Raw genomic sequence first — 12,045 nt, 5'->3', positions numbered from 1 at the left:
TTACCATCTCTCAGATGAGAGTTCCTGAAGCTGTTGCTATCGCTATCAGATGTCTCCCAAGCCTGGTTCTGGTGTTGCTATCACATGTGCTGTGCTCTGGGCTGACTTCCACCTTGGTATTACAGATGTCTCTTAATGATTCCTAAGTTGTCTTGAGTTGGAAGAATGTTTCACACTACAGAGGTCATTTTGTTTTCTCTGCCACTTCAGAATTCATTCTGAGGTGTTATTTTAAAGTTTTTTGGGAGAGTTTAGCTGAGCTGCTGTCTGAACTCTACCATCTTGGACCCTTTCTACAACATTTTTGAACAGTGGTTCTCTAACCTCTCCACTCAAACATCTTGAGTGGCTGGAAAACTATTTCCCAAGTCAGTCCATTCCATTTTTCAACAGCTCTAATTGTCAGGCAGTTCTTCCTTATTTAGAGCCAAAATGTCTCACTCTGAACCTTCTACTCATTGGTCTATTTCTTTGGATCAAATCTCTAGATCTGGAAGGAATATTTGAGGTTATCTCTAATCCTCTCATTTTAGAGATGAAGACACTGAGGCCCAGAGACTTTAATTGACTTGCCCTAGTCACAGTAAATGGCAAAACTGGGATTTGAACTTGGGTCCCTTGACTCTAAACCCAACTGTCTTTCCATTATTCAACCCTCTGAAGTCACACTAAATAAGTCTAATCTCTTTTCCATATGAGAGCCCTTCAGATATTTGACAACAATGATCTTGTATCCCCACTGGACCTTCTCTTTTTGAGCCTGAACCACTCTAGTTTCTGTAACTGATTTTCATATTAGGTGATTTTGTGACACTGCTCTTTTTGCCTCAGTTGCAATACCTCCTAGTGAGCCACTCACCTTCCTCTAAATATACTTCCATTTGTCAACTTTCCTCCCAAAATGTGGTATTCAGAACTGTACATAATACCTTAGATGTGGTCAAACCAGGGCAGAGCATGGTGAAGCTTTTGCTTCTTTGTTCTATATGCTATGCTTCCATTAATGTGATGTAAGATCACATTTGTTCCTTTGGCTGCCATATGGCCCTGCTGACATGTTGTATTGGCATTCCACTAAGACTCTGAAGTCTCTTGTACTTTTGTAGTTTTTTTCACCCTGAGCTGAGAGATTTACATTCATTCTTATGTGATTTCGTCTTGTTCATTTTTGCACATCATTTTAGTCTTTTGAGATCCTCATGGGCCCTTGATCCTTTTATATCTATTATATTTTTATCCAAATTCCTGATGTAAAATAAAATTGCTGAATAAAATTGAAGACTGAGCTTTAAGAGCATATTACCAAAGATCTATCTTCATGTTGGCAGCGATCTGTCTATCAGCACTCATTGAGAGACGCCATTTTACCACCTGCAAATGCACCTAACCTGCCTCATCAACCAGCCGCCATTTTTCCACCTTGGGGAACTCAAATTTTCGATGATAGCATGATAGAGGAGATGTATTCTTTGCCTTTTTTGGCACGTTTAAATCATAGAATGCAGTCCACCGTCTACTCTGCTCATGAATAAAAGCTCTGGTTGTAAAGAGAGGAGTCACTCATTGCTGCACTCCCTTTACTGGAAGCCCAGTTCTGTGGAACAAAAGGACCAAAGCTGTCAGGAAGCACCATCACTAAAACATGCACCTGTGGTGTGTTTATGTGACCCCAGGCATGTTTGAGACAACTATGTGGATTCAGCACTTGCCCTGGGCTGGGGGCCAATGCTCTGCAGGCTTAGTTTGTGCTGTGATAGATCTTCATTTTGAGCCATAGTAGTTTCACCTGCTAAGTTGTCTTTAATACTGAAATAAAAGATAGGTTAGAGCCTAACATGAAATCTATTTCCTCATCTGAAAAATGGGGACAATAATAGCATTAATATATTATATTAATATGTTAGTAATAGTAATAATACCTCACTGAGGTGTTATGAGCACCAAAGAATATATGCCACTTAATAAACTTTAAAATATATTAGCCATTATTATTAATACTATTATTCTTGTTTTTAATATGATTATCCCTGACTATTGTGCTGAATAATTAATCCTGAGCTAAGGATAGTCTTAAAAATGAACCCAGGGTTTTTTCCTTTCTTCTTTCTTCTTACCCCTTTCTCTTCTACAATGAGTTTATTTATCTCAGATGTCCAGGTCCCTCATGCTATCTCTTCCTACTTTCTTCCATCAAAACTTACCCTTAGAATCTCTATTTAATAGGCATAAGAAACCTTAATTAGTTAGCTAGGTGGCACTATACTGTGGATAAAGTGCCAGGCCTGAAATCAGAAAGACTCATCTTCCTGAGTTCAAATCTGACCTCAGTTACTTCCTACTAGTGTGACCCTGGGCAAGTCACTTAACCCTGTTTGTGTCAGTTTCCTCATCTGTAAAATGAACTGGAGAAAGAAATGGCAAATCATTCCAACATCTTTGCTAAGAAAACCCCAGATGTGGTCATCAAGAGTGACTGAAACCAATGAACAACAAAAATAACCTTAATTATATTACCCTTCCCAGGACAATATGACTTTTCATAAGAATCTCTTAGTTCAAGCTAAAGAAATGAATTTCCACTATCCAAGCAACACTTTGAAGACTCCTCCCATGGAGGAAGAGAGGGGAAGGACATCATATACAGGCTAAATAGCATGAACAAGACACACAGAAGGAAAAGAGGCCACTGGTCTTAGAAATTCAGTTCTGCCTGCCCAGTCCTTCATTCTCCTAAGGATCATTAAAGTCAGAGGACCTTAGAGCTCCATCTAATTCATTTTACAAAGATGGAAACTGAGTTCTGGAGTGGGATTATCATTGGATCATAACTTTAGATCTAGAAGGAGCCTAATAGATCATCTAGTCAAAACAGATGAAGACATTGAGACTGAGAGAGATTTTGTTCGAAGTTATGCTGGCAAAAAAAAAAAATAGCAGAGACTACTCAAATGCATAGCCTCTCCTTCCAAATCTAGTGTTCTCTACTATAGATCATATACAGGTAGTGAGTAACAGGCAGAATTCCAACTCAGATGATAGGGAGCTGGGGGATCTGGCACATAGTGACTGTGGGACCCTGAACAAGTTCATTTAATCTCAGTGCTCTAAGCATCTCTCTAAGGTGCATAACAGCTGGTAATCTGTACTGGTAAAAGGCAAGACAGGGAAATCTGCGGCCTCAAGGCCACATGTGGCCCTCAAGTTCCTCCAGTGCAGCCCTTTGACTGAATCCAAACTACACAGAACAAATCCCCTTAATAAAAGGATTTGTTCTGCAAAACTTGGAGTCAGTCAAAAGGCCGCACCCAAGGATCTAGAAGCCACATGTGGCCTCGAGACTGCAAGTTCCCCACCCCTGGTAAAAGGAATTTCCCCAAAGGGAGTTCCCTAGTCTAATGCCATCACAGATCCGGGGGGGGAAATGATCCACATATATAGACTTACCATCCACCTTGTACACATGAAGGTCACACCAAAAATATCCTTCTGTGTGTGCCATTAAAGCAAAGGGCCAAAGAATTAAGTGACCCGTGGATTGCAAAAAAAAAAAATGTTAAATTTATGAGCCGTACTGCTGCCTGGATAGCACATTTCATACCAGCGCTTGTGGTACAGGTCTTTAATATACTCCTAGACTTATGGTGCCTAGACACCCAACTCCTTTCTTTCGGAGTGCCAAATGGTCTCCTGGCTATTGTTCTGGGCAGCTCTTGTTAAGCATTTAGGCTAATTTATTTCAGTTGGAAATTTTCAGGACCAGACATAAGTATTATTACTCAGTCCTTCAGAGGAGGAATAAAAGGTAAATTGATATTTGGAAAAATGAAAAATATGTGGAGAATATTTTTGGCCTCAAGACCAAAAAAGAAAAAGAAAAAACCCAACCCAAACCCTGGGAAAAAAAAATAACCCCAAACCTTCTCACCTACCCATACACTTTGTTCTGGCCAGCCTCAAGCACGTTGATTCCAGAATGTCTGAGCATGAATGAATCATGACATGGTCCTGGGAATTCTGTAGCCACAGGAGTTATTCTATACATGGCATCAGACACCACCTGCAGATGCGGGGAGTGGAAAACTTTGCAGTTTCTAAAGCTCACCTCATCATGCCACGACGTACAATTAGCCATGTGTGTGTGTTTAACAGTTCCCTGGGGGGAGAGGAACCCCGGCCCATGTTGTCGAATTCACATTTCTTGTTGTTGGTGCCGAGGCTCTCGTGGAAAACTAATATGCTAACTAGTTTTTTTAAGAAGTTATAGCCCCTGAAATTTGTTTGTAGAAGCAAAGAGTGATGCCGACGGGGTTCGGTCCGATGGCTTTTTTTTCCCTGCCATTATTAAAATGCACCCCAAACACCTGTAACCTCCCTAATACCCTGAGACCAGAGGTCTCTCTCCCTCCCCCCTCCCCACTTCGCTGTTTCATACTCGGACGTGTCTGCATAAAATCTGTGACTTCACTATTCCTGGAAATCCGACATAAAACACTGTACCTTTGGCAGAAAGCTAAGTTGCTGTAAATGTAGGAATAAGGAGATGTGTCTATCTACACTGGCCAAGAAAAGCTGTATTGAGAAACGAGTGTGAAATTGGAGCACTGTCTACACTCCCCTTATGCTTCCCTTAAAGAAATGAGATTTATCTGGAAATTGGCCCAGAGTTCTCTGAAGATAAAGCAATGGGTTGGGATGGCTTTTGGATCTAGTAGTCTGCATGTACTTGTCAAAACAATAGGTCCATCTAAAGGAGGAAATGAGTTAAATTGTTTTATTTAGCGTTGTGTAGACTAAAATCAATCCAAGTGTTTACCCAAGTTTTTCCTTTGGATTGATGTTTCAAAGACCCATCTCCCATGACCAAGTCTCTCTTTTGACTGTGTAGGCCATCAGAGTGTTAGGGCTGGTGTTACAAGCCATAATATTCTTCTTAGGTCACTGGTCTCTCATTCCCTGATGAAATCATAATGGGGCAGGCCTCGATCTATCCACTTGTCAGTTTCTCCAAACATTACTATTCAGTCTTTTCAATAGTGGCCAACTCCTTGTGACCCTGTTTGGGGTTTTCTTGGCAAAGATACTGGAGTGATTGGCTATTTCCTTCTCCAGTTTATTTTCCAGTTGAGGAAACTGAGGCAAACAGGGTTAAGTGACTTGCCCAGAGTGAAAAAGCTAGTAAGTGTCTGAGGTCAGATTTGAGCTCAGGATGATGAGTCTTCCTGACTTTAGGCCTGGCAGTCTATTCACTGCTCCACCTAGCTGCCCCAAACATTAGTACGCTAGAGAAAAACAGATTTCAGGTTTCAAACTTCCTGGCTAGCATCCACTCAAAGTGGACTGATGATTTATATTCTGTTGTGCTGAAAGATCTTGACAGTTTTGATTAAAAAAAATTAACTGAGTTAAGTTCATTAGAACAGTGAATATAGTTGGCTCATGGAAACCTTTCCTTGGGGTTTTAGCTATTTGGGGATTTCTGGAAATTACCAAGTTAGGGTGATAGTTTTATGTCAAATGCTTTTATATTTTGTATATCTTTATGTTATGTTATTTTTTTTAATAAAGAGCACCATGATGTTTCCTTGCTTTAACTTAGACCATCTTGAGGTTAAGTGGATATTCAGTCATTGATATGGGCTCAACAGAACCTGGGAGTAGGTTGTAATGAGAGGTTATAAGACTATGCATGGCAATTGAGCTACTTGAAATGAATCGATGGGGAACAGTGCATGATGTAAGCTCATTAGCACTGGCTTTTCATTAGCTCTGGGAAATAAAGGATTATTTATTATGATGATGATTATTGCCAATACAATTTCTACAGCACCAACTACAAATAATGTAAAAGGCTAGGTTCTATGTGAGAAACTAAGAAATATAAGGCTTGGTTATTGTCTTTAAGGAGTTATCAATCTAGTTGAGGACATGGAACACGGATTTGAACAATTGAGGCAGGAGGCTAGGTAACTATTTCCCAGGGATATTTGAGAGGCAATTTGCATGTCAGATAAGTGGTTAGACTAGATCAGTGGGGAATCTGTGGCCTCCAAGTCACATGTGACCCTTTGCAAAGGGCTTAGAGGGCCACACGTGACCTGAAGCCCACAGGTTCCCCATCCCTGGACTAACTGATTTCTCTAGTCCTTTCAGTTTTGGGAGGAGAACCCTTCAAGACCCAACTAAAATCTCACTCCTCCCATGAAGCCTTTCTCCACAGCTTTCTTTCAATTTATATTCTCTCTCCTTTGATGGCCCTTGATAACACTGTCTATAATACATAACTGAGCCACTAATCATACTGCTTGGTATTTGTTCTCTAATTATATCATTCCATGTATGTTTTTTCTTGTCTTTTCAATAAAATTGAAAACTTACTGTGGGCAGGGATTATGTTTGAAAAATATTTAGTACCTCATAAAATGTCTTGAAAAATGCTAGGCAACTCAATGAGGCTCAGTAAATGTTTGTGGAGTTGAACTGAATGAATGAAAGTACGGATGCTGTTTTTTTTTTTATTTGAAGTATTAAGTCCATCAGAGGTAGGGGATTAGATTTGATAGTCTATTAAGGTTCTTTTTAGCCCCATGATCTATGCTATATAGCTGAAATATGGAAGAGAACAGTAGTTGAGGGTTTTGATTTTTTCTTCTCTGTGTCCTTGAAGAGAGATTGCCACTAGTATTAAAAATATTGGTTTATAATTTCAGTGAGAATGGCTGCAGATGGTTATCTACCATAGTAAAATAGACAGCTTTCCAGTTGTTCACATTAGCTAGTATTTGGCTTCTTGGGAAACCACTCGTCTGGACTGCTTGCCAGAGAAGAGAGAATCTCACAAGTTCAGAGATGATTCTAAAGGGTCCCACAAATATTTAGAGCACTTTGGATCAGAGATTAGGAAAGACATACATATACACATATATTTTAAAAGTCTTTAGTACTTCCTGGCTGGCTAAAGTCAGGCTAGTCTTTCCTGTGGTGTTTCAGTATTTCTGCTGCCTCATTGAACTGAAAATGAGCTTTTATTTTACGAGACTTTTCTTTCATGAAACAAAAACAATAATTAAAGAGAAAAACCTTTTATAAACACCAGTCTGATAGTCCTAGTTTGCTTAACTTTTTCCAACCTTAAGGAAAGTTGGAACTGGATTGAACTTCTGAAAGAAGGCTCTAAAAGTATTTTCTTTTCAATTCATTCAAAGTGTCTGCCACCCTGCACCCTCCCTACACCCCCACCCTTTCCCGAATTCTGATTTTTCCAGTGCTCCACCATATCCTGGAGACTAACAATGTGGAATGTTTTCATTATGTTTCACCACAATTGTAGGGACATGCAAATCACTTTGGATCAAATCCCTAACCAAATGTGAACAGACTCTATAGTGAAAGATAGTTTGATTATCTGAGCTAAATTGATGGGTTAATACAGACCAATACTTGTTAGTAAGAGGTGACTGATTAGTTAGAGGCTAGTTTATTCCAAATAGTTAAACCACAAAAACTGGAACTGAATGCTGTGTAATTTTGATGACCAAGCTTGGCCTTGGCGAAGAGTTATGAAAACATATCTACCCTCAGAGGTGGGGGACTGCGGATGTGGAATGTTGCATATGTGGTAATATTTCCTTGATGTGTTTTATTTTGTTGAACTGCTTTTTTTGCTTAAATTTTCTTTTAAAATCTTTATTGTAAAGGATGGCTAGGTGGCTATAGGAAGAGAGAGTGATGTATTTGTATATAAACCTCATATAAAAACAAAAGAACTATGAAATTAAGATTTTATTTTAAAAAAAGGCAAAATGGTCAATCCATTTGATGTACATAGATATAGAAGTTATAGGTATCCCCTGCCTTGGGAAGGTTGAGTTAATCCTTGCTGAGTGTGTGTGTGTGTGTGTGTGTGTGTGTGTGTGTGTGTTTAGCTCAGGACCCAGAAAGAAAGCCTGGAGATTTGTATGAGCATGACTTAGACAAGTCTGGAAACCAGCCAGGAAGTCTGGGAGAAAGCTCCATCTTACACATTTTACGTGAGACAGCCAGCTGTAAATCTCATAGGATATTCTCCTTCCTAACAGGAGCAGGTGGGTTTTATGGTTACTAGGTTAGACTTTTAATAGAGAAAGTGTTTTTAGGGCCCATCAAATAGGTTAGTGTTATCTATATAGATAAGTGAATCTTGGGAGCACAGAGGAACAAACACATGTTCCTTTTCCTCTCCCCTTTTCACCTCCCCAGGAATCGGGATCACACATTCAGAACTGAAAAGAACTTCAAAGGTCATTTAGTCCAACCGATGTAATCTTAAATTTGAGGAAACTGAGGCTTATAGACTTTACCTGCTCATAGATTAGGAGGAGTAAAGATGCTCTCTGAAGACAAATCCAGTGCTCTTTCCTTCAGACTGCATTTCTAGAGAAAGGAGGGCAGTATGTGTGTTTGTATGTAAGAAGAGTATTTCTCTTGACCAATTTTAACTGCCTTCTAATATAAACGAGACGAGTTTTATACCCCTGAACTAGTTTATTGTACTAGGAAAGTTTGGGATTTGGAAGCCAAAGCTCAGAGAGAGCAGTTCTCAAAACTGAAACATAATAAGTTGATCTTCCCTGCCACTAATCTCTGTGTGTCATTTCAAGTTGGCCCTTTCTTATCCCTTTTCAGATTCTTATTATTTCTGAGTTCTCTCCTTCTTCCCCCTCCTCTCCCAAATCCAAATATACTTGAAGAAAGAACTTGAAACTAAAGACTTTAACAGTCAATGAGTTGATTTATTGTGATATTATTGTGCAAGACAGTGTCCTAGTTGCATTTTGGGGGAAATAAAGATGAATATGATATTGCTAGACTGTAAGTGCTTCAAGGGCAGGGGCTTATTTAAGGATCTTATTTATTTTTATCAAAACCATAAAGATAGTGGTACAACAAGGGCATTGCTCTAGGGCACTGAATTTTAGAGGGAGTATATAGCACTGTCTTCCATCAGCAGAGAGAAGCTAAGCACCTGGTTAGCACAAAATCATTAGGTAAAATAGAAAACAACCAACTCTTCTTTGCCCAGTGGTCCAAGTGAGCTGCTGCCTATGCCATTTTCATTCTACTCCCTCTTGTTGGCATCCTAGATATCCATGGGTCATTTTCTTTCCCACAGTTGAATTTGCATTTGAGGAGGTCTTTTCATGAAACTATCTTTTATGCTGCCTGAGTATCTGCTTTATGGTGCTTTTGCCGGGTAAGGGACTTTCTTGTTATGGCTCTGCCTTGGATCTCTTTCAGCTTCCACAAACGCCCTACTCTGATGTCTCTTCATACTTGGGGTGTGTGTGTGTGTGTGTGTGTGTGTGTGTGTGTGTGTGTGTGTGTGTGTGTGTGTGTGTGTATGTGTGTGTGTATGTATGTGTGTGTGTGTGTGTGTGTGTGTGTGTGTGTGACCATAACCTCTTGAAGTCTATGACAGAAAAGCTTTGGCAGGTTTGACCAAAGTGGGAAAGCTTTGAGACTCATCTTGGTGACAGGTTGTATTTGCCATTTGAGGACTAGTTTAGTTAATTAAGAAGAGTACTGTTGGATCGTAGGTTTAGAATTAGAAGGAAGTCTTTAGAATTCATTTAGTTTAACAGTCTGATTTCATAGATGAGGAAGCTGAGACCTGGAGACACTGTTACTTGACAATAGTACTAAGCAACACAGTGGGAATTTGAACCCCAAACCCTCTGACTCCAAATCCAGCACTCTTTCCACTGGACAATGCTTCCTACCTTAGCAAAGGGTTCATCACCAGACAGTTGTTGATGATGAGCTTCTCTCTCTCTCTCTCTCTCCCTCTTCCTCTCTCTCTCTCTTTCTCTCTCTCTCTCTCTCTCTCTCACCATAAACAGATAAAAATACAAAATGGTGCTCAGTTCTGTACAACTCTCTTCTATAGGTAGTTATGTGGTAGAGCAGATAGATTGCTGGGTCAAGAGTCAGGAAGACCTGAGTTCAAATTCAGTTTTGGATAGCTGTGTATCCTTCAGTAAGTTGCTGATGGACTATTTGGGGTGTATGAGGTATTCAGGAAGCACTAGCACCTCTGCTCTGGTGGTTTGCTGAGCCCTTTTCAGGGATACTCATCCACCTTCACTGTTTATTTACACCCAGCTCTCACCTGTGACTCCAAAAAGCTCTAGCATGCACAGTGGTCATACCCCAGTAAAACCATCTTGGAAGCTGGGCTAAACCAAATTGAGGGTAATCAATGGGCCTCAGATACCTTGTTGAGTTAGAGGGATCTCTACTGCAAGCATGTGAAGACTTGACTTCCCTGAAGGAATGGGCAGATGAGAACAATTTGTTCCAATGGCCCTGAAGATGCCTGAAACAGGCACTGTGGAGGGCTTAGAGCTTGGTCAGACATCAAAGATACCAAGGGCACCCACTGTATACTGAGCCATTGCTAGTTGTCCTGACTTTTGTCTCGTCCCTGGACTTTAATGACTCTGGAAGACAGAGTGAGGCTGACCACTTTGTGCAACTCTGCCTCACTCAAATCCAATTCACAAGCAAATCAAGACACCACTCCTGAAGTCATTGGTCTTCTTCCAAAACAAAGAGAGAACAACAATGACAACAAGATGGATTGTCTGCCTCAGTTTCATCAATTGTAACATGATGATAATAATGGTACCTACCTCTCAGGATTGTTAAGAGGATGAGTTGAGATAATATTTGTAAAGTGTTTAGCACAGTGCCTGGCACATAGTAAGAAATGCTAGCTATGATTTATTACGATTTCCTTCCTGATGGTGACTTAGTGAAATAAAAAACAGGCAGCGAGAGCTAAGAATCATACCATTTGTAAACATTAATTTAATAGTTAGTGCTATTAATTTGTGACCTTTGTCCGGTGGTCAGTGAGTGATTATTATCATTGGAACTGAGTTGCATCCATAATTTTTTTTAAAATTGAGAATCTCAATCTATGTTCAACTTCTCATAATCGAAATCAGAAGACTGGAATGGGATGTGACTGGAATAGAAGGTGGGATGGTCATTTAGAGTAACAGGTCATTTAAAGCAGAGGTGTCAAACACATGGCGACCCGTAACACTCCCGAGTGTGGCCCAAACCAGATTAAAATGTACTTACTATAAGATTTCCATGGGTTAATGTATTAATAAAAAAGAAACACACAAACACATGTGGTTTTTCTAAGTCAATATGTGGCCCATAAGGATTTAATGGCTCCCATTTCTTTTTGAGTGTGATACTACTGATCTAGAGTGAAGGCTGTAGGCAGCTAGGTAGTGCAGTGGTTAGAGTGGTAGGCCTGGAATTAAAAAGACAAATTCAAATACAGTTTCAGGTGCTTACTAGTTGTGTGACCCTAGGCAAGTCAATTAGCCTCTTTCTTCCTTAGTTTCCTTATCTGTAACATGGAGATAATAATAGTACAGTTGTTGTGAAGACAAAATGAGATATTTGTAATGCACTTTGCAAACCTTCAAGTGCTGTATAAATGCTGGTTATTTATTAAGGATAACAGATACACAGCCATGGTGTTGCCTCAGTCTCAATGACAACAAATTAATGAAAAAAATAGAAGAAAGCTGTGTTTATGGAAAGACGTGGATAAGAATAAGGATATGAAGGTCTGAACAGTAAGTTGCATTGATGGAATTCCCTTACTAATGAGATCATGGATGCATCAGTATTCCAAAGAAGAGAAAACATGGAATACAGCTTCTTAGCCTCCTTTGACTTCTGTGCATCTTGATTTTTTTTTTCCTCTGTGAAATGAGGGGGTTGAATTAGCTGATTTCTGCCATCTCTTTCTGCATCATTTTCAGATCCTACCTCCCTCTCTGAATTTCCCTCTAGTTTTTAACAATGTGAAATACACATAATGCTAATTCAATGAATGAATGAAAACAATGTCCTTTGCCCTCATGGAAATGATAATATAATTGGCGAAATTGTTGTTTTTCTTTCATTCTGGAAGAGGACCATAATGTCAGGAAGATGATGTCATGACTTGCAAATGAACTGGATTTAAATGAGGGAGGGTTG

This window comes from Notamacropus eugenii, chromosome 1 (genome assembly GCF_028372415.1).
Source record: "Notamacropus eugenii isolate mMacEug1 chromosome 1, mMacEug1.pri_v2, whole genome shotgun sequence".
In the NCBI taxonomy this organism is placed as follows: domain Eukaryota; kingdom Metazoa; phylum Chordata; class Mammalia; order Diprotodontia; family Macropodidae; genus Notamacropus; species Notamacropus eugenii.
This window is presented reverse-complemented; position numbering follows the sequence as displayed.